This window comes from Mastomys coucha, unplaced genomic scaffold, assembly GCF_008632895.1.
Source record: "Mastomys coucha isolate ucsf_1 unplaced genomic scaffold, UCSF_Mcou_1 pScaffold21, whole genome shotgun sequence".
Lineage (NCBI taxonomy): Eukaryota > Metazoa > Chordata > Mammalia > Rodentia > Muridae > Mastomys > Mastomys coucha.
The window spans coordinates 136,919,139-136,941,438 of NW_022196904.1; the positions used below are offsets into that span (position 1 = coordinate 136,919,139).

Below are 22,300 nucleotides of genomic sequence, written 5' to 3' on the forward strand. Positions count from 1 at the left end.
GCCTCTGCCTCTGCCTCTGCCTCTGCCTCTGCCTCTGCCTCTGCCTCTGCCTCTGCCTCTGCAGTGCTGGGACTAAAGGTGTGGGACATCACTGCCTGGCTTTTGTGTTGGTGCTTTTGTTGTTGCTGCTATTTATTTTTTAATCTCAGGTAAATTTTGTATTGGGGGTGTGTCATCAAAAATACAGGCTCCCCCAAGGTCTTGGCAAGTCCATGGCAAAGCTCTCCTTATCCATGTATTTAACAAGGATTCATCCTATGTTATCTGGCACCACTGGACATGTTAGGATGCTCATAAAACTATAACCAAATGGACAAACAGCGAATTCTGCTTAAATCATTGTGGGCAACATCAGGCTGGGGAGCTGACACAGTGTTTAAAAACAGGCAGGCAGATCTCTGAGTTCAAGGACAGCCTGGTCTACAGAGTGAGTTCAGGACAGTCAGGGCTACACAGAGAATATCTTGAAAAACAAACCAAACCAAACCAACCCCGGAGCACTCGCTGCTTATGCTGAGGGCTAGGGTTTGGTTCCCAGCACCCATATGGTGGCTCACAACTGTTGCAGTTCCAGTTCCAGGGGTCCAGTGCCCTCTTCGTGTCTCCTTGTACATTAGGCACACATGATGCACACAGACAGGGCAGACAGATACCCACACATATAAAAGAAAAAAAATTAATGTCAATGCATTTTAAGTCCTAGCACTTAGGAGACAGAGGCAGGCAAATGTTTGTGAGTTTGAGGCCAGGCTGGTCTACAAGTCAAGCAGCGATAGGACAGCCAAGGCTACATAAAGAGGCTATGCCTTAAAAAACAAAACAAAACAAAGCAATCTAAAAAACAAACAAACAAACAAACAAAAAACCCAAGCAGCCTAAAGGCAGATGACCTGGGGAGGAAGATTGTTCTTAGGAAGATCTTTTCTTTTTAATTATTTATTTTATTTATATGAGTACTCTGTCACTGTCTCAGAAGAGGGCACTGGATCCCATTACAGATGGTTGTGAGCCACCATGTGGTTGCTGGGAATTGAACTCAGGACCTCTGGAAGAGCAGTCAGTGCTCTTAACTGCTGAGCCATCTCTCCAGCCCAGGAAGATCTTTCTGATGATTTGACATGGAGAAGACAGAAAGAAGTGGGAGCAGCGGGCGGCTCGTGTGAGGCAGTTCAGGGTGTGTGTCTAGGCCCACTGGGATTATCATGGTGTCATCTATCTCACATGTGCACATGTGGCTTGCATGTAAACCACGAGGCTGTATGAGAGCCATGTTCTCCAGGCTGACTTCCTCAAGGATTTCTAATTATGATCAAGAATCATAATTATTACATTACAATCCTATCCTTTCATTTTTTATCATTGAGATGGGATTTCATATAACATATAATTAGCATTTTAAAGTTACAGTCTAGTGGCATGTAGTGCATTTGCAATGTTGTGAAACCAGCACCTCGCGGGTTCAGAATGTGTTTCAAACTCTAGTTCAAAATGAGAGCCTCCTGCCTGTGTTTGTTGTTTGTTCTGAGACTGAACCTCAGGTGCTCAGCCTCGAAGATGCCTGCCAGCCCCATATTAAAATGTATTATTAGTGTGTATGTCTACATGTGTGGGCGTGAGGGCACATGATGTGTGCCACAGCCTGTGAATGTGCATGTGGAAGTCGGATACTCACTTTTAGGAGTCAGTTCTCCCCTTCTGCTGTGGATGCCAGGAACCAGAGACTGAATCCAGGCTCTCAGGCTTGTTCGATTAGAGCTGAGCCATCTCCACAGCTCCCCAGGGTGCTGAGATTTATGCTTTGTGAAACGGAGGCCAGCCTAGAACTCATCATGTAGACCAGGCTGACCTCACAGAGTTGTACCTGCTTCAGCCTTTCAAGTGCAGAAATTGGAAACATGTCACTGTGTCACCTCTCCCGAAATAGAGTCCCTCTGCCCAAGCTGTCTGACTTTGGTATTTCCATTTCCGGCCGTTGTATACCAGTTCCTATGATTCATCCATGCGTTGATTCAGCAGGTGTTTACCAAGCACCTACATACAGGTACACCCTGGGTACTGTGGTAGGTGGTGTGTGTGCCAAGGGGACAGCAATATCTGTTTATCCAGGAAACAGAGAGGCTAGTAGGAGTTTTATACACTGAGCATATAATCGACAGCAGAATAATTTCTGTTGGACACTTGTAAGAAAAGGATGTTTGGGGGCTGGGGATGTAGCTCAGCTGACAGTGTTTGCCCAGCAAATGTGAAGCACTTGGTTTGATTCCCGCCCTTGTAAACTAGGTGTGGTAGAGCACTCTAATCCCAGCATTTAGGAAGTGGGCCAGGAGCATGAGAGGTTTAAAGTCATATTTGGCCACATAGCAAGGTCAGCCTGGATATTTGAAACCCTGGGAAAGGTACGAGGAAGGAAGGAGAGAGAGAAAGAAGAAAATTGTGTTAAATACTCATGAAAGCCAGTAAAATGGCTCAGGAGGTAAAATGCTTTGTTCCTGAAACCCTCACAGTGGAAAGACGGCTGATTCCTATAGAGCCACACCAGAGAGTCCACGAGCCCCACACACCTTCCCTTCCCCACATGTATAGAGAAATAATGTAATGCAATTTATTTTATACTTCAGATTTATTTTATTTTATGTGTATGAGTCCTTTACTTCCATGTTTGTCTGTGTGCTATGTGAGTGCCTAATGCCTATGGAGCCAGAAGAGGGCATCTGATGTTTTGGAGGAGTTACAGATGGTCGTGAGCCACCTTGTGGGTTCTGGGAATGGAACCTGGGTTCTCTGCAAGAGCAACAAGTGTTCTTTTTTGTTGTTGTTGTTGTTTTATCTTTTTTAGATTTATTTATTTATTTTATGTGTATGAGTACACTGTAGCTGTACAGATGGCCATGAGCCATCATGTGGTTGCTAGGATCGGAACTCAGGACCTTTGGAAGAGCAGTCAGTGCTTACCCACTGAGCCATCTCGCCAGCCCCGCAACAAGGGTTCTTAACTGATGGTTCATCTGTCCAGCCACTAGGAAAAACATTTTTTTTTTCAAGACAGGGTTTCTCTGTATAGCCCTGGCTGTCCTGGAACTCACTCTGTAGACCAGGCTGGCCTCAAACTCAGAAATCCGCGGAAAAAAAATTTTTAAGACAATAAATACTTGTGGCCTGGCATGGTGATGCAGGCTGTAAGCCCAGCTACCTAGGAGACTGATATAGGATGAGTTCCAGATCTGCCTGTCTCGAAGAGAAAAAGAAAGTTGGGGGTTTAGCTCACCTAACATTTGCTAGCCCTAGGCCCAAACCCCAGTATGGAAGAGATGGAGGTTAGATTATGAATAAGACAACTGAAATTCTTATAGGGTGTGACTGGTTTCTTTTCAGGGACACTTGGGAGAAAGATCTTCCAAGGAACTGTGAGGTGGAAGCAGAAAGTCACAAGTAAAAGAGCATTTTCATTTGCTACTGGAGAACAGCTCCTGACATAAACTGGGGCCTGTAGTGTAACCACCATTACCATTTTATAGATGTGGAAGTGATGCCTCCCACCTCCAGTACTCCCTGCCCAGGTCAGATTTTTGCCTAACACCACTTTAAGGCCTGGTGAGGGTATTAAGTGCTTTTGTCCAGCAGAGGGCAGGCTGAGAAGGAAAACTGCAGACGCTCAGGGTCAACCCCACATCAGTCCTGCCGCAGGCGTGGTCGCAGTCGACCAGCAGAGGGCGCTGCGGAATCGTCTTGGCTCTACCAGGTGCCTTACTCTGGTCCCTACCCCACCACACCCACTGGGATTCCAGTACTCCTGACCCAGCAAGCTTTCAGCGCCCTGGGGCTTTTTCTTGCACAGTAGTGCCCTCTTATGTTTTCCTAGCTGCTTGTTCCTTAATCAAACTGTAGAGTAACAAACCAGGGCAAGTCACTGAAGTCACTTCAAACAGTGAGCCAGTGACCACAGACACATGGAGCTGCCTCATCCAGTCCCTGTGCCCGATCCCCAGACGCGGAGCCACACAGATTGCCAGCTGGTTGTTGCCTCTGTGCCATGGCTGCACGTCTCTCATGTAGGCACAATCTTGGGTTTCTTCAGGCAGGATGACCTGGCAGCAGGTGCACCCCACCCACAGCTGGTTTCGCTTTCCTAATGTTAGAAGTGCCTCTAACTGAGGGAGGGTGGTGGAACAGGTTTCAGCATTTTCCCTATTTTTTTTTTTAATATGCTCATTTGCTTAAGATTTCTTCTTTCTAGTGAGTTGCTCCCCTTTCTCAAAAGATGCCCATAGCGCCCTCTTTGGCATTTGTCCAAAGTTCAGGTTCTAATAGATTTCAGCTAGTTTAATTTTAACCATAAAGCCATCTTTTGGAATAATTACTTTTTAATCCTGAAAGAGCCAGTTTGATACAAGTCCATAAGACATTCCGCCTGTGCAGAGCTAGCAGATGTAGAGGAATATTCATTCCCTGCTAATGGGTCTCCTAAGTGAGGGAGCTGATGAGCATGAGAGTGGAAAGTATTTAACTGTTTCAATGCCTGCTGGGGGAGAGAGAGAGAAGGAGAGAGAGAGAGACAGAGAGACAGAGACAGACAGAGACAGACAGAGACAGAGAGACAGAAAGGAGACAGCATGAAGACCTTTGTGGTGATCTGCAGGTGGCAAAGTGGCCTTTTCTCAGAGCTGTCCTGTGCACAACTAGGGGCCCTCTGATTTCTGGGACAGTCTCTGTTTCTCAGACAGAAGACACAACGGTCTTTGTTAGATCACCTATCAGCTGTCAATTCTAAAACTGTGGGCATCTAAGAGACCAGTCAGAAACCACCACAGGCCTTTTCTCCTTCGGACTGGCCCGGCAAAAACAGGCCAGCAGAGGCGGGGTCCCCAGAGTGCCCACAGCCAACTGGGGTACATCTGATTCCATTTATTCCCTTATGACCCCAGACCTTTGTGTTTATGAAACCTTAAAGGATTTTTGATGTATCAGGGTAGAAATCAGTCTTCCTTTTTGTTGTTGAGGTGGCAAACATTTTATTTGGCAATAAAAGAAAAATCAAAGATGAGAATGAGAAGGAAAGGAGCTGTGTGTGGTGGGGACCCGTCTGGAGAGAGTGCTGCTGAGGCAAGCAAGCTCTGAAGGACACTGTTACAGAAATCAACTTTACTGTTGGCCCATGCTGGGCTTGCTCATGTGCAGGGCACTCAGTGGCAGCACTGGGTAAGGGGAGAGGATAAAGTCTTAGCACCTGTTACCAGTGGCAAGTCTGGAACAAAACTCAAGGCCCTCCTAATCTAGTTGACCCCTTTTGGGGTCAAGGGGGTTGCTTGTGGTAAATTGTATGTGTGTAATCTCAGCTCCAGAGAGATGGAGACAATTAGATTAGGAGTTTGAGGCCATCCTTGGCTACATAGGGAGTTTGAGATCAGCTTGGGCTACATGCAATTCTATTTTGAAAAAAAAAAAATAACCAAACAGTCCCTCCCCTAAATAAGGACAGATGCCAGAAGCCAACGTGGACTGTGGACCCAGCACGCTGAGAGACAGCACCTGTAGTGGTCTTTACGTGTATTTGATGTCTACAAGCAGAACAATGCACCCATTAATCCATCTGACCTAAGATGGAACAGGTGAGAGCCTGGTGCTCTGCTCTAACTGAGAAAGGATGGGGGAAGGGTATGTGGTGGTGTGAGTGACACATATTCAAAAGGCATATGCTATGGGGGTAAGTTGGAAGGAAGGCAGTAGACGTTCTAGTCTGGATTTCAATTGTTTCTCTTCTGTCCTTTAGTTCCTAAGACTTCCAGACCAGACCTGCTCGACAGGCGCTCTCCTGACACCCTTCCACACTTGCACCTGGGCTCTTACATCACAGAGCACCCTTTCCTGAGGCCTTCCTCTGAAGCAAAGGTAGGGGTTGAGGTGGCACTCTCTCCTGCAGGGGCTGTCACCTCTAGGCTGTTGCTGGGAGGAGGAAACACAGATCCTAGTTGCCTGTCTCATGGAGTCATGCCATCTTGCAGAAGGGACAAATGTGATTCAACTGGTTTAGGGGTGGGGCTGAGGAACTTTTGTGTCAGGAATTCTTAGCATGCCCTGATGGTTTTCTAAAATCTAGTACATATAAGATTAGGACTTCTCTTTATCAAATAATTGTGTGTGTGTGTGTGTGTGTGTGTGTGTGTGTGTGTGTTGGCAGAGGAAAACATGCAGGAATCCATTCTCTCCTTTCACTATTATTGGGGCAGATGCCACAAGTCCTGGACTATCAGGGTGGGTTTAGGCAGGCTAAGGAGTCCACTTGGGGTGTGAGAAATTGGACTGTTGGACCATTGAGACATTCCCTCTCGATGCTCAAATCCTGGGGACAAAGGAATGGAGCCAAAGTCTCAAATCAGTACATGTAGCTGACCTGATTATAATGTTGCCTGAGTGTTTAATTAGTAGATAGTTGTATGGTGTGGGACAGCAAGGTCACCCATAGCTCTGAACAGTAGCAGCACTGTCCTGGGGCTCTGGAAAGAGTAAATGAAGTATTCCGCTGGAGGATCCTTCTGTCCGGGCTTCCAGGTTAGCATGGATCAGAAGTAGAGGGTGGTAGAGAAGCAGACCCAGATTTTAGGTCTGGGGACAAAAATGCAAGAGAGGAGCCCCAGAGGCTGTGACAAACTCAAGTCACGTGTGGAGCAGTTGCTATGGGGTGTTTCCTGGCCTAGACTTACCCTGTCAGCAAGATGCTGTACACTTCTATTCAGCTCTTACCACTTAGAAACACTGTGGATAGGAAAGGCTAAGAATGAACAACACAATGGCTTAAACTAGAGCTCTCTGAACTCGGGATCAGAGAAGCAGGGGGAGCTGATGAGCCCAACCTGGGCATACTCTTCTCAAGGGAGAGGGTAGTGGGTTGGCAGGGTGCCAGTGCTGTGTGAGACTCTTGGTCAGGTTAAGGAGGGAGGAAAGGGAAGGCTAAGGCCCCAGCAGACAACTCCTTAACTAGTGTCATGTTCTCCCTCACAAACACTGGAGGTTCAATTGGGCAAGTCAGCTAACTGGGCAGAAGAGTTAGCCGAGGGAGAAGCCAGTACAGGCTGGAGGAAGTGGCTAGGGCCGAGTGCCACGCGGTAGGCACTTTGATGTTGAGATGCTTGAACCCCAGACCTCACTGTGAGACGTGAAGAGTCACTCCAAGTTTATAAGCTCATTAAACGACTCGTATTTTTGACTGGCTACATGTTTGGCTTAGCAAAAATACACAGAGTGCTTCAAGCCACACCTAACTCTTCTCAGAGCTCTTGGCCAGCAGTTTCTTCTAATTACTCCAGTGAGCGTCTCTGTTATTTACAGTTCATAGAAGACAGGGCGGAGTGACTTCTGGCTTGGTATCTTTTGGGCCACAGGATGGGGGAGTGGTTCAAGTTCAGCTTGACATCTGTCTGAACTGTAAGAGACTGCTAGAGTTGAGGGTTGAACCCTACCCTACACACACACACACACACACACACACACACACACACACATTCACATTCACACATACACATACACACACATGTGCCCACCCCCACACACAACACACACAATTTCATGTTGTCTTTGGCTGTGGAGCCAGGAACAGGGCTTTATTTGTATTCCGTCCTTGCCTTTACAGTAACAGGTGGCTGGCTCACCCATTCCTTCTGGTTTTCTAAACCAATTAACTGTGTGTGAGGATGTGGGTGTGTAGTTGTGGGCTACAGCACAGATGTGGAGGCCAGAGGACTATTGCCAGGGGCAGTTCTTTTATTCTGCCATGTGGGTCCCAGGGACAGAACTCTGGGCATCAGTCTTAGCAACAAGTGCCTTTCCCTGTGGAGCCTTATATTTATTTATTTATTTGTATTATGTAATAAATATAACGTAATTAGTATGTATATTTATATAATGTTATTTATGTGTTTAGAGTCTTCCTCTGTAACTCAAGTTGGCCTTAAATTCACTACATAGTCAGGCTGTTCTTCAGTCTTGGTGATTTTCCTGGCTCAGCCGCCCAAGCACTGAGACTCTAGGCATGTGTATCCATCCCTCAGCCTTCCCTCCCTCTTTCTTTCCCTCTCCTCCCTTTCTCTTGACCCTCTCTTTTAATCTTCCTTTCTCTCTTCTTTATTTCCTTCCTTTCTGTGGAGTCTTAAGTTGTCCAGGCTGGCATCAAACTCACTTCGTAGCAAGGGCTCGCTCACCCTCAGCCTCTGATCTTCCTGACTCTACCCGTCAAGCACTGAGATTCTAGGCATGAACCCTCATGTACAGATTGATGAAGCTGGGATCAAACCCAGTGCATTGTGTGCTAGGGTAGAAGCACCTTGCCCACTGAGCTGCATCACATGGCCTGAGACTCTAGGCAGTCCTTGCCTTAACATCCCTGTGCTGGGCTTACAAAGCATGAGCATGAGTGCCCAGCCCTCGCTCCCTTATAATTTGAGAAAATGAGAAGACTTTTGCCCCTTTCCTCCCTCCTCCTTCTTCTCTCTTCTTCTCTCCCTCCCTCCCTCCTTCCTTCCCTTCCTTGGATATTTTCAAGACTACATAGAAGTTAGCAACTTCTGGAGAGGTGGCTCAGCAGTTAAGAGCTCTGACTGCTCTTCCAGAAGTCCTGAGTTCAATTCCCAGCAACCACATGGTGTCTCACAACCACCTGTAATGGAGTCTGATGCCCTCTTCTGGTGTGTCTGAAGACAGAGACAGTGTACTCATATAAATAAAATCTTTTTAAAAAAGATGTTAGCAATCATAATGTCCTGTGGATCACTTCAAGCAGGGTGTAGCGGGCTCAACATCATACCTAGGTCTGCTCACAATCCCCACTGTCTAGTGGCCTGGGGATGGTGCCCAAGACAAGTAAGACATGCTACCCAGTCATTGCAAATGCTCTGTTCTCGGAGTTGGTTTTTCCTGACTTGACATCAACAGCCTTATCTTAAAAGGCAAAAGACTTCTGCCGCTTTTGCTTTTCATCATCTCTGAGGTAAAGGAGCTCCCACCCTGTCTCATGAGCTAATAATAGGTGGGATCAGAAACCTGTTTCCTCTGATACACCTTTATGAGATGTTTTCAAAGGGAGAGGCATCAGGGAAATGGTTAACCTCTTCACCTGGCACCTTAGTGAGGCACAAGTTCCACTTTCTGAGACAGCCAGGAACATGAAGGCATCCACAAGCTTGGACTCTGTAGCACTGGGCTTTGTGGGCGAGGCTTCAGGACCAACAGCACAGACAGGCACATGGGCAGAGGCCCTGGTGCCTGGACTGCCATCTCTGTACTAGCTCTCTTTGGACAATGGCCCTCCATTCAGCTTGTAACATGTAAGGCCTGTCAAATGTCTCCTTCATCTGAGTACCTCATGGTTAGTAAAGGAGCTGCACTTAAAAATATTTTAATTTTTAGCCTGGCAGTAGTGGCACACGCCTTTAATCCCAGCACTTGGGAGGCAGAGGCAGGCAGATTTCTGAGTTCGAGGCCAGCCTGGTCTACAGAGTGAGTTCCAGGACAGCCAGGGCTACGCAGAGAAACCCTGTCTTGAAAAACCAAATATATATATTAATATATTTGTGTACATATATATTACATACATACACACACATATGTTAATATATACATTAATTTTTAGGTGTTTGTTTGGATACGAACATGCGAATGCGTGTATTGTGGAAGCTGGAGCCTCCCCATTCCCCAGCCTTGGAGCTTCGGGTGGTTGTGAGTTGCCAAATACAGGGGCTAGGAACTGACTCAGGTCCACTCAACAGCAGTGTAATACAGTCTTTTAACTACTGACCCCCAAGAGCTGCCACCCCAGTTATACACATGCATACACTCTCTCTCCTGCCAGTACTTGGATTCACTCTAGGACACTGGACACACTATGGAAGCATGATACCACTGTGTATGTGTGTTCCGCCTGCTCAGATGTCTGTGCCTCACATGCAGGCCTGGTGGTGCCTGGTGAAGTCAGAAGAGGGAGTTGCATTCTCTAAGACTGGGGTTACAGACACTTGTAAACCACCATGTGGGTGCTGGGAATTGACCCCAGGTTGTCTGGAAGAACAGCAAATACTCTTAACTACTGAGCCATCTCTCCAGCCTCATAGCTTGTTACCTGAGGCAGGCTGGCCTAAACTCAGCGCGGAGCAGATGACCTTGAATTGAATCTCTGTCCCTGTCTCCCCGCTCTGTGTGTGTGTGTGTGTGTGAGAGAGAGAGAGAGAGAGAGAGAGAGAGAGAGAGAGAGAGAGAGAGAGAGACAGAGACAGAGACAGACAGAGACAGAGACAGAGAGACATAGAAAGAAAAAGCATGGAGACAGAGAGAAAAAGAGACAGAGAGGAAAAAAGAGAGAGACCAAGAGGCACTGGGGAGCCGCTTCTCTCCTGTCACTGTGCTGGTTGCAGGTAGGGAACCTCAGTCTTCAGGCCCAGTGGCAAGCACTTCTACCACTTGAACCATCTTTCACCCTGGAGCTGGCGCTCTGCTCCTCTGCAGTGGTGGGATAAAGGTGAGAGCCACAAATGCCCACCTCTTTCTTTTTTTGGCAGGGCATTAACAATTTACCCTGGGTGGCCTCACTTTCACTTTGTAGTCCAGGTAGGCTTGAACTTGTGATCCTCCTGTCTCAGCCTTCTAAGGAGCACTGAGGCCTGAGTCACCAGCCTAGCATGGAGTTGGATTTTGTAGGAGATAGATGTTGGCTCAAGTGTAGAAGAGCCACTTGCCTGTGTGGATCATTCACAGCAGAGCCTTGAGGACAAAGACATTTCAAGACATGGATGTGGGGAGGAGACGTTCCTGGGAGATGCTGAGATTCCCAGGAGTCTGAGAGAACTCACTCTGATGAGAGGAGTCTGGCTGTGGATGAGGGAAGGTAGATGGAAGCAGTGAAGGCTGGAGCATATCAGAAAGACCACAGAAATTCTGGAGCCAGGGAGTGGAAAAGAGTCACTGTGTAATTTCATCAAACCAACACCATGGGAATACAGCATTCCTTTAGGTGCCAAAACCGTTCTTGGGAAAAAATTGTGAGCTGAACCTAGTACTATAAAGCTAGCATCCAGGGGGTGGGGTGGGGGTAAGGGGTAAGGTGGGATGTGTACCTGCCCTAGCTGCACAGTGAGTTTAAGGCTAGACTGGACTACAGGAGACACCATCTTTTTTTTTTTTTTTTTTTGAGACAGGGTTTCTCTGTGTTGCTCTGGCTGTCCTGGAACTCACTCTATAGACCAGGCTAGCCTCAAACTCAGAAATCTGCCTGCCTCTGCTTCCCAAGTGCTGAGATTAAAGGCATGCGCCACCACCGCCTGGCAGGAGACACCATCTTTAAACTTGTTTTCTACTACATTTATTCACCTCTGTGTGTTTGTGTAGATATGCTGGCATGTGAATGCCACAGCAGGAACGTGGAAGTCAGAGGACCATCAGCAAGATCCATATGTGGACTCTTGATGTCAAACTTGGATCCTCAGGCTTGGCGGCAAGCACCTCTAAATACTGAGGTATCTGACTGGTCCAACCCTGCCTTAAAAACAAAATCCAAACAGAAAAAAATTGGGAGTTGCCACTCTGGAGATGGACAAAGGTATGGGAGCCAAGTGCTTGGTCATGGGGGAGCCAGCAAGCCAGCTACACACACACCATTCTGGGCTTCTAATACTACCCTCAGTGGGGAGGGGTCTACTTCAATTTTGTGTGTGTGCGGAAGCCAGAGATTAACACACTGTGTCCTCTATTACTCTCTAATTATAATTTTTTTGTTTTTTATTTTGCTTTGTTTTTGTTTTAGACAAATTGTCATGTATCCCTCTCTGGCCTAGAAACCTCTATTTGGATGAGGATATCTTTGAATTTTGGGTCTTCTTGCCTCTGCTTCCCCAGTGCTAGTGTAGACTTTATTAAAGATGTGTATCCCCATGCCTGGCTTGTTTTTCACTCTATGGGGTACTAGAGCCTCACACATGCTAGGTAGTTTATATATAGCAGAGATATGCTCCAGCTTATTTTTATTTTGTGGTACTGAGGATTGACCCTGGGGCTTGTGTGTGCTAGAGCAGTACTCACAGATCTATACTTCCAGGATGCTGGGCAGGGATGTAGTTAAGAATAGATTGGCTAGGCCCTGGTCCAGGAAGAGGACCCATGCCCTCTCCTCTGTCTTCCCATGTGACTCTTCCTTGTGCAATTAGCATGAGACACTCTCCGGCCAAGAATGGATGCTACTTTTTCACTTGGACACTTGTCTTTCCTTCTGGAAAGCCAGGCCCTTGTCTTTGGGGGGTATGTGTACATGGAAATACGTATGCATGGGGGTGGGTAGAATTCTCTCCCCTGAAGTGATCACTGCCAGACAGTTGAATGCTTTGGACTCAGGACTCAGGCAAAGTGAAGTACAGTGATAGCCTGTGCTGGAGCAAGGCTTGCCGTGGCTTCAAGTGTCTGCCAGTGATTTCCAGGAATAGAGAAGAAACTTTACTTCCCAGTCAGCAGCGTTCACCTGGGTGAGAGGGGACAGGAAACTCTAAGACAGCCAGATGTCCATTTTGTCTACCATGGTTTTCTTTGCATAAAAGGGCCAGTGCTTTGAGGAACAGATACAGAGATAAGCTCTGAGCAGGATAAAGGTTATTTCCAGCTATAGAGTAGGTTCGAGGCCAGCCTGAACTTTTTGAGACTCTGTTTCAAAATAACCAAACAAGTAAGAAGTGAGACCAAACGGAGTCTGAGACTAGAACACAATAAGGAGGAGATTCTCTAACCCTCCAGTTGCCCCCAGGGTCACCTCTGTGGAGAATGAGCAAGGCCCTTAGCCACAGGGCAGGCAGCACATGAAAGACAGACCACACTGGGCAGTGGTGGCGCACACCTTTAATCCCAGCACTTGGGAGGCAGAGGCAGAGATATATAGCAGAGATATACTCCATCTTATTTTTATTTTGTGGTACTGAGGATTGACCCTGGGACTTGTGTGTGCTAGGGCAGTACTCACAGATCTATACTTCCAGGATGCTGGGCAGGGATGTAGTTAAGAATAGATTGGCTAGGCCCTGGTCCAGGAAGAGGACCCATTCCCCCTCCTCTGTCTTCCCATGTGACTCTTCCTTGTGCAATTAGCATGAGACACTCTCCGGCCAAGAATGGATGGAGGAATATGGCCAGGTTGCTGTCTGCTGTCTGCTGTCTAACTAGTCCTGGGTCTTTGCCCGAACCTACCTGGTTTTCCTCCTTAGAACAGGAGGTAGGGAATGAGGCTGTCTGTCTAGATGCTACTAGTAGGGTGAGTGTTGTACACAGGAGTGTCCTCGGGGCTCAGTGCCAAGCCAATCCCACCTAATATCTCTATTCCTCATTCAGAAGTGCTGTGATCAGCAGGTTGATTCAAAACTGGGAGGGGCTGGCTGGGAAACCCCTCTGGCAGGAGATTTCGAAATGAGATTTGGATTAGAAAAAAAAAACATAGTGAGTAGGGTTCTAAGACACAAAAGAGACAGGAAGAATTCCCATCCTGCCCAGGTCTTCACCCGCCATTGGATATGGGGGGGTGGTGGTGGAGGTAAACAGGATTGCCTGGAACAGAGAGGCAACAGCTGAACCAGAAGAACCCAAGCAGAGGGCTGGTGTCTCCACCTTCGACAGGAGTACCCTGTGCTGCTCAGCTCACCTGCTACAGAGCTTGCTCTCAGTCTAGGGCATGTCAGCACCAGCCAGGGGTAGATAAAATCCAGGACTCCCACAGGAGAGAGAGAGCAGTAGAGGTGAGGGGGATCTAGCAGGCAAACTAGGAGAATCGCGTACCTTCACTGGGTGAACTGGGAAATGGAGGGAGGAATGGGGGTAAACAGCTTTGGTGGCCCCAGACAAAAAGGGTGGGTAGCTCCTCACCCTACGGCACAAGATGTTCCCTGTGCTTGAACTCAGAACACCCGGTATGAGAAGGCTCTGGGTTTCAGGTGTCTGTGGCAGGAAGAGCATGGGGGCCAGATCTGGAGAGAGAGAGGGGAGAGGGGACTTGAGGTAGGGGAAACTGAGGAGCTAGGAGAGGAGTGATTAAAAGAATTCCCAACTAGGAAAAGGTGGATGGGGCATCACTGAAAGAGCCAAAGGTAAAAGGAAGTTTGATGCTAGGTGTGGTAACGCATGCTTCTAATCTGAGCACTCAGGAGGCAGAGATGGGAGGTTTGCCACACATTCAAAGCCCAGAGGAACTACAGGAAGACATTCTAAAGATAAATAAATAAACAAATCCAAGTTAAAAGATAATTGAGTTGCAACTCATGCTTCTCATTTAAAAATGCCACAGTTAAGAGTCTCTAGTTGTGGCTAAGGCAAAGCCAGTTGGCTGTGGCAAATCCATTTCAGTTAGGCAGTCTGAGGTCAGCAGGACTTTAGAAGGCTGTTCAGGACCATGCCGTGAAAGCTGAGAGTGAGCCGTCAGAACTCGGTGAACGGCTCTGAACAAGAGGGGCTTATGATTCACGAGTATGCCTACTTGGCTCGTGCAGGGTAGGGACTCATCCAACCGGAATCACCGCCCAGCCTCTCCCAGGCTCCTTAGATGACAAGCCTTGGCATCCTTGGTCCACCCAACTCAGCCCCCAAGCATGTTGCCAAAGCATCGGTAAACTAGTATGGGGGAAGGAGGCCACGAGTCTTTGCAATTTGTCTTGTTTTCTTCTGCGTCCAGTACATGGCTAGTCAGCGTGTCTCATCAGGGGCTTTAACAATCTTTCCTCAAAGGGTGCCAATCACTGTCTTTTGAGCTTGTCAGGCAGGGTAAGCTTCTTATATTATTTTGGAGCTGGAGATCCAAGAATTTGTTTGAACTGTATGTGGAAAAATTCGTCCCTCACTGCCAACATACCCCATGCTCCCAGCTGCTCCCATAAATGTGACCTCACCAGCTTGCTTGTCTTTCTTGCCAGACTTAAATAAAAATAGAATATCTTTTAGTTGTAACATTCAACTAGGCATTTGTAACATGTGTCTAGGCCTTTGTAGCTCCAAAGCCATGAAATTTAGCTAATCCGCCCAAGCCTGCTCTCTTCTCACTGCAGTTTGCAGATGCAGAGACTGGGGAAGCAGAGCTTCTTCAGCCAACCTTGATGAAGTGGTGGTGGCTTAGGACAGCCTAGTAAGACACACATGTTGTGCCACCACCGTGGCTTTAAGGGCTAGTACCTTCAGAAGTCAACTTACAGTGAACGTGGCTGCCCTGCCAAGTGCAAGAGAAAGTAGAACTGGAGTGCCAAGGCTAAAAGACGAAACACTACCAGGACTGGGCAGATGATGCTCCTAAAGATTGTCTGTGGATGTCCATGTCTAAGAGACTCAGACATGGATTCCATGAAAGGACAACACTGAAACCCAAGAGGGCAGCTGCTGCAGCATCCAGTTCCTCTTGAGGATTTCAATCAGTCATAAAACAAATGTTTTGGTTTCAAAAAAAAAAATCTGATTTTACTTCTTTGAATCTGAAGGAAGGTGAATTTTTAAATATAACTTTACTTGAAGCTATCTCATGAATAGCTTACTTAATTTACTGGTTTTCTTCCTTCCTTTTTTTTTTTTTTTTTTTTTTTTTTTTTTTTTTTTTTGATTTTCAAGACAGGGTTTCTCTGTGTAGCCTTGGCTGGCCTTGAACTCAGAAATCCACGTGCCTCTATCTCCCAAGTGCTGGGATTAAAGGTGTGTGCCACCACTGCCTGGCTCTTTCTTTCTAAGTAGGGTCTCATTTATGCAGCCTTGGTAGGCTCAAAACTTTCTGGGTAGACCAGGCTAACCTCAGACTCAGACTCATTTCCCTCTGTCTCCTGAGCTCTGGTATTAAAGGCCTGTCCCACCACACTTAGTTTTGGTGTTCTTTATTTTAATCACTGATTAATTGTATTTTTTGAGATAGGGTATTTTTTATGTAGCCCAAGCTGGTGTTAAACCCACTATATAGCTGAGGGTGACCTTGAATTTCTAATCCTCCTGCTTCTACTTCCAAGGCTGGGATAACAATCCTGCCATGTGTGGTTTATTTGCTAGTGTGTGTGTGTGTGTGTGTGTGTGTATGTGTGTATGTGCTGTGTATTTTATTTTTCTTATGACTATGTACAAAGTCTTCCCACCCTGACCATTACTAGAGGATTTTATTCATTTGTCATCTTGCTTTGTCCAAGAACTTGTCATATTAAGTCACAAAAGTTACCTGATAACCAGGTGGATCTGATAAGGTGTCACAGACCTGATTTAATCCTGGTCTCCAGGAAACACAAACAACATCAAAAAGATGCCTGGTGTCAACGCACTTAGAGGCAGAGGCAGGCAGGTCTCTGGGGGTTCTAGGCCAGCCAGGATTACATACTAAGACTCCGTCTTAAAAAACAAAAACAACTGGGCTGTGGTGGCACACGCCTTTCATCCCAGCACTTGGGAGGCAGAGCAGGCGGATTTCTGAGTTTGAGGCCAGCCTGGTCTACAGAGTGAGTTCCAGGACAGCCAGGGCTACACAGAGAAACCCTGTCTCAAAAACCAAAAGCAAAAAACAAAAACAAAACCAAAAACAGGTGTATGCTGGAGATCCATGTTGATGTCATAGTCTATACCCCACTCACCAGTTATACACGTTCTGGTTCTAACAGGAACCTCTTAGAACTCCCCCCATGGAGGGTAGAAGTGTAGGGGTATTTATTATATTTTCATGGAAATGAAACAGGGACCCCACGTGTGCAGGTCCCTCTTGTTTCTGGGCAAGGCCCTAAGTGGCAGGGTTGTGCTTGCACAGGCTGGGGTGGCCAGCCTGCTCTCTTCTTCCCTAAGTCCCAGGTGGGCCCAATCCCTTGCTCTGTTATTACCGCTGGCAGATTGTTTGTGCCGCTGGCAGAAGGGACTCAAGTCTTTCCAGTTCTCCTGGTCTCTTCCAGCGACTCATCCCTCATCGGACTCATCCGCTGATGCTGATGCGCGTGGGGAGGGGGAGGCGCCTAAGCCAGTTACCTAGAGTCCCCCCAAGGAGCGGAGGAGGCAGGAAGAGGGCTGGGCTCCAGCCGGCTAGACTGGCAGAACGGAGGAAGTGAGTGAGTTTCTAACACTGTGGAAAAGTGGGACTGTAGGGAGGAGGTCAGGGTATGTTGGGGGTGGATGCTGGGAGTTCACCAGGGCTCTAATACAGCTTTGGAACATTCTGACCTACTCTGCACCTCCCAAGCAGTTTCTTTCCGCCATCCTCTCCTGTCCTAGAGGTGTAGACCAAGTAGCAGCGCTGTTGCACCTGATACCTTCCTCTCCCTTCCATGTCTTTGGCTTTTCCCTCCAGGGAAACCTGTGCTCTAGAGAGAGCACACACATTCTGCTTGGCAACCTGGGCTGTTTTCTTAATCTTGGTAGGCCTGCCTTTAATAACTCCTCAGGGTAGGAGAGCTCAGTAAGATGCCAGGTGTAACAGAGGCACCTGAGGAGAGCAGTGTCCACATGGAGTGACACGGAGAGGCTTGAGAGGCCTCTGCTTGAGGCCAGTGGTCATGGGGGACTGACTGGATACATGCCCTGGGCCTCTGGCACACCTGCTGTCTTTCTGCTCACCACAGGTGAGCCCGTCCCTTGTGTTGTGCATAGCCTGAGATGTTTCTCCCAAGAGAAGTGGACTTCTGGTGGGGGGGATAGTCTTACTCCCCTTTGGGCCCCCAAGGCGTCTGCACCACACTTGGTATAGCACTCGGCGGCCACAGATCCATCAGCAGGAAACAGCAAAGTTCTAGAGACAACGGCTAAACTTTGGAGAGTGGCAGATCCAGCTCAGATTGTGCTCATGCACGAGTGCGACCTAGAGCAAGATGGTTCATCTCCCTGAGCCTCCCTCCTTTGTCTAAAAATAGCCACAATAATAGCTACCTCTGCAGGTTGTTGTAGGGATTAGAGATGATGTCAGAGACAAACCCCAGCATCCCGCAAGCCCCGTGAATAGTAGGAGCTCAATAAATGGAAGTAGTGATTACGTACTGTTTGTGCTATGTTTGAGTTCACAGCACGGGACACACAGCTTCTGTTGGTGACGCAGGAACTCCTCTTGTTTTGGTCTTCACGTGAATGTCTCAGTCTCACAATGGTTTCCACTGTTGTGATGACACTCAGCATCTTGCAGCAGCCTGGACACAGTGACACTCACCTGCTGGCCACTGTGGGCAGCTGTTGCTTGGATTTCTTCTCTGTTGACAATAGGGGTTGGGGGAGAGATGGGAAGGGGTCCTGTCCACTCTCAGCTTTCCCTCAAGTCTGCTGTTGAAAGTGAAACTGGTGTGGATTGGCGAAGGCGGCATAGTGACCAGGTCGCTGCCATTCACAATTCTGATCACCTGGAAGATTCTGGTTGATGTTTTGAGACAAGGTCTCATTGTATTTTAAAAGTTTGATTTGGGTAGGAATAAATGCAGCCATTTTATAGAAACTGCTCCATCTAGGGACTGACTTTTCATGGTTTCAGGTACCAAGTCCACTACAGTCCAAAAATACTGTATGGAAAATTATGTGTATTGAGATAAAGAAGGAAGAGAGGAGAAGGACAACTAGCACACATTCGTCTAACTTTGTAAATTAGGAGGAAACTGGCTAACAAACACTAGGACCCAAAGAAAGCTAGGAAGAATTTTTTAGAATTACATTTATTTATTTATTTATTTATCTCTGCACACATGCACACATGCATACATCACAGAGTACACATGGAGGTCAGAGGTCACCTTGCAAGGGCCAGTTCCTTCCATTGTATTTGTCCAGGAATTGAACTCAGGTACCTCTCCAGGTTGACTCATTCCACTGGTTCAAGGGAGATCCAGTATGTATCATATCTACTGTCCCCAACCCGTATCTCCATTCTCGACTCAATCAATCCTCTGGCTCTTCTTCTGTTATGGACCCCTTTCTTGCCCAGCCTGGTGTCCCCAAGGGGCGCTGCAGAAGGGGGCAGGGTACATAAGGTGGTATGCAGTACATTGATGGCTCAGAAGAGCCAGCGAGGCCCTTCCTGCCTGAAAGCCTGGGCAGGAGAGCAGGTGTCCAGACAGAATCCAGTCCCAGAGGGCGGGTCTGCTAGAAGTGGGAAAAGCCTGCTGGTTTTGGACATGAGAGTGGGACAGCTTAGGTTAGGTGTCTGCTGTCACCTGGGGGAGTGGACCCAGAGGATGAATCATGGAAGCCCCTTCCCACAGTAAGCCAGGCCTTCACCACCCCAAACACAGAGCCAGGCACAGCCTCCCAGCTGATCCACGCTTTCTACTGTTTGCTTTTCATTCTGCCCATTCACCAGCATTCCTTCCAGCTCTGCTTTTTTAGGAATGGCCATTAGACCTAGAAGTAATGGCCACAATACTTTTACTCAGTCGCATGGAACTGTGCATGAACGAGCCTTGGGGAACACATTGCCTTCTTTATGCCCTGCCTGAAATCAGGATTGAGACCTTGTATGATTCCTGACAATGGCTCCCAGGCTTTCTCAGCCAGCAGCCCTATAAGGGCACCTTTCCTCCCTCCCATGGTCAGGCCATGTCAGGGCTGGGAAGGCTCTTAAGTTCTTCAGCACTCCTCTATCCCTGGTATCTCGCTGGCCCAGGCTCTATGGTAGGAACCAGCTGAAGAAAGGACAAATACAGGGGGCTGGAGAGATGGTTCAGTGGTTAAGAGCACCGACTGCTCTTCTGAAGGTCTTGAGTTCAAATCCCAGCAACCACATAGTGGTTCACAACCATCCATAATGAGATCTGACACCTTCTTGTGGAGTGTCTGGAGACAGCTAAAATGTACTTACATATAATAAATAAATAAATCTTTAAAAGAAAAAAAAAGAAAGGACGAATACAATGGGAAGAGCGAACTGGAACTGGCTTTTGCAAGGTGTCCTCTGATCTCAGGGGTGCACTGTGATGCATGCATGTGTGTATGCAATGTGCATGCAATGTGGCAAGAAGGGCCACACTGAGCTGGCATGATGACTCAGTGGGTAAAGGTTTCCATCACCAAGTCTGAATACCTGTTTGATGCCCGGGACCTATAGCATGGTAGAAAGGAATGGCTGGCTCCTGAAAGTTATCCTGAGTCCTCTGTGTACTTCCTGTGCACAAACATGCATACACACACACACACACACACACACACACACACACACACATACACACACACACATACATACAAAGTAGATAAAATATAATAAAAATATAGGAGTGGTGGCACACAACGTTAGTCCCAGCATTTGGGAAGCAGAGGTAGTCAGATCTCTGAGTCTGAGGCTAGCCTGGTCTACATAGAGTTGCAGACCAACCAAGGATACATAGACTGTGTCTCAAAACAAAACAAGCCAGGGTGGTAATGAGTGCTTGTGACACATCCCTTTAATCCCAGCACTCAGGAGGCAGAGACAGGCATATCTCTGTAAGTTGGAGGCCAGCCTGGTCTACAGAGCTGCTTCCAGGATTACCAGGCTATACAAAAGAAACTCTTGTCTTGTAAAACAAAGCAATAATTTTTTTAAAAAGGAACTTCCCTTGTCCGAGTAACCCAACTTTCCCCTGGCCGTCCTCTCCTCAGCGGGCTGTCAGCAGCTTCAGGCAACCTTATCTCCACTGTAGTTTGTCAGGGCACTGCTTCAGAGGGATCCTGAGGTGAGGCCTCAGACTCTTCAGAACACAAAGGGGCTTTCCAGCTTAGGACCCACACATTTTATAGATGAGGAAACTGAGACTTTGCCTGAGTCTCACAGGCAGTGGGAGGGGACTGGGCCTGCTCTTTCAATGCTACCCACTGACCTTGGGGACCAGCAGGGAGTGGAAGGAGGCCTTGACACCTGTGGCAGCGACACTTCCCCATCTTGCTTTGTTTGATGGTTTGCTTTCTAAGAGCCAGGCGCAGCCTTCCAACTGGGCCATACTTTGCAGTCTTTTTTTCCCATTCTCTGTTCACCAGCATCTCATCCGGCTCTGCCAGCTTAGGACTGGCCCTTAGACCTGGAAGCAGTGGCCTCCTTTATATCAAAGGACGGAGTTTCGGGCCCTGCTCTCTCCCACTAATCCTGCTACCCAGACTGGCCTCCAATTCTGAATCCTCCTGCCTCAGCCTCCAAGTGTCAGGATTATGGGTGTGTGCCACTATGTCCAGCTAAGACCACACTTTTAAAACTGCATTGACATTTTTAGTGGGGAGTCCACATCACCTCACTAACATATTGAACTTTGCCTAAAGTGTGTCATGTGTAGTTCTCTGCTGGCAGTATGCAGGGGCTTCTGGGCACAAACCAGATCGGGCTAGATGATGCTAATGTGACCCTACCCCTAATTGTGAGGCTCCCTTTCTCCCCTTTACTGGGCTTGAGGACAATGACAGGCTCTGCTTGAGGTTGGCTGGAGAATCAGGTGTGGTCATCTGTGGAAAGTGCTTCCATAGTGTGCCAGGGCCCAACACCTACTGTGTGTGTGGTCAGCCCTGGGATCTGACTGGGTCCCACCTCTGGGTGTGGCTCCCTTCCCGTTGGCCCAACCCCTGCAAGGTTCTGGAAAGAGAATAAGTGCCCCAAGTGTTATCAAGGGCTGAAGGCCTTGAGCCCATGGAGGCCCTCAGTGGGACGCCTGAGCATCAGGCAGATGAAGAAATCCCAGGGAAGGACCCCTCCTCCCATCCTCTAGAGCAGAGTAGGCCGCACTGGGGTCAGCAGACGCTACAACCTGAGGCCTAGCTGCTCCATTTCATCTAGTTGGGGAAAGTTCTTTTTTGTTGTTCTTTTGAGACTGGATGGCACATCACCATACAATTCATTGAGTATACAAGACTGACCTTCAGCTTCTCATCCACTGTTTAAGAAATTATGGGATGTTTTACATTTCCAAGCTCAGGACAGGGCAGGGTCTGTGTACCCCTGGCTGGCCTACAACTCACTCTGTAGACCAGGCTAGCCTCAAACTAAGAGATCTATCTGCCCCTCTGTCTCCTGAGTGCAGGGATTAAAGGTGTTTGTCTCTGCGCCCTAGCTTAGGTCAGAGTCTTTCTTGTCTTGACATAAACCCAGGTAACTGAGAAGGGAAAAGGTTTGGCAAGAAACAGCAATTGTTTTAATGAACTTCTCTGCATGAAGGGAAAAAAAAAAGGTCCAAGAGGAAAACACAAACAACAAAACCCCAGAAATAACTTTCTTAGTTAGACAGGAGCTTATAAAACAAGACAAGACAACACAAAGCTTATGATGGCCCCAGATTGGCAGTGAGCTTACAGACACAAAGCTGTAAACACGGTGCTTCCGGACATGGTGATTTTTACATTCAGAGTGCAGCAACCAGACACGCTA

General features: G+C 47.7%; 1 protein-coding gene across 10 annotated transcripts in view; it reads left to right on the forward strand.

Annotated features, from left to right (window-relative positions):
- The window catches only part of LOC116103393 (ERC protein 2-like), a 39,373-nt gene that overhangs the window by 16,101 nt on the left and 972 nt on the right, over positions 1 to 22,300 (forward strand). For 4 of the 10 annotated variants that reach the window (XM_031389306.1, XM_031389308.1, XM_031389305.1 and 1 more), the window contains one exon: positions 5,768 to 5,886. The exons of 2 other annotated variants lie outside the window; for them this stretch is intronic. The gene's annotated coding sequence lies outside the window, so the exon portion shown is untranslated. Of the gene's footprint in view, positions 1 to 5,471; positions 5,607 to 5,767; positions 5,887 to 11,367; positions 11,496 to 22,300 lie in introns of all 10 variants that reach the window. 4 more of the 10 variants (XM_031389303.1, XM_031389302.1, XM_031389304.1 and 1 more) reach the window with 3 other exon arrangements.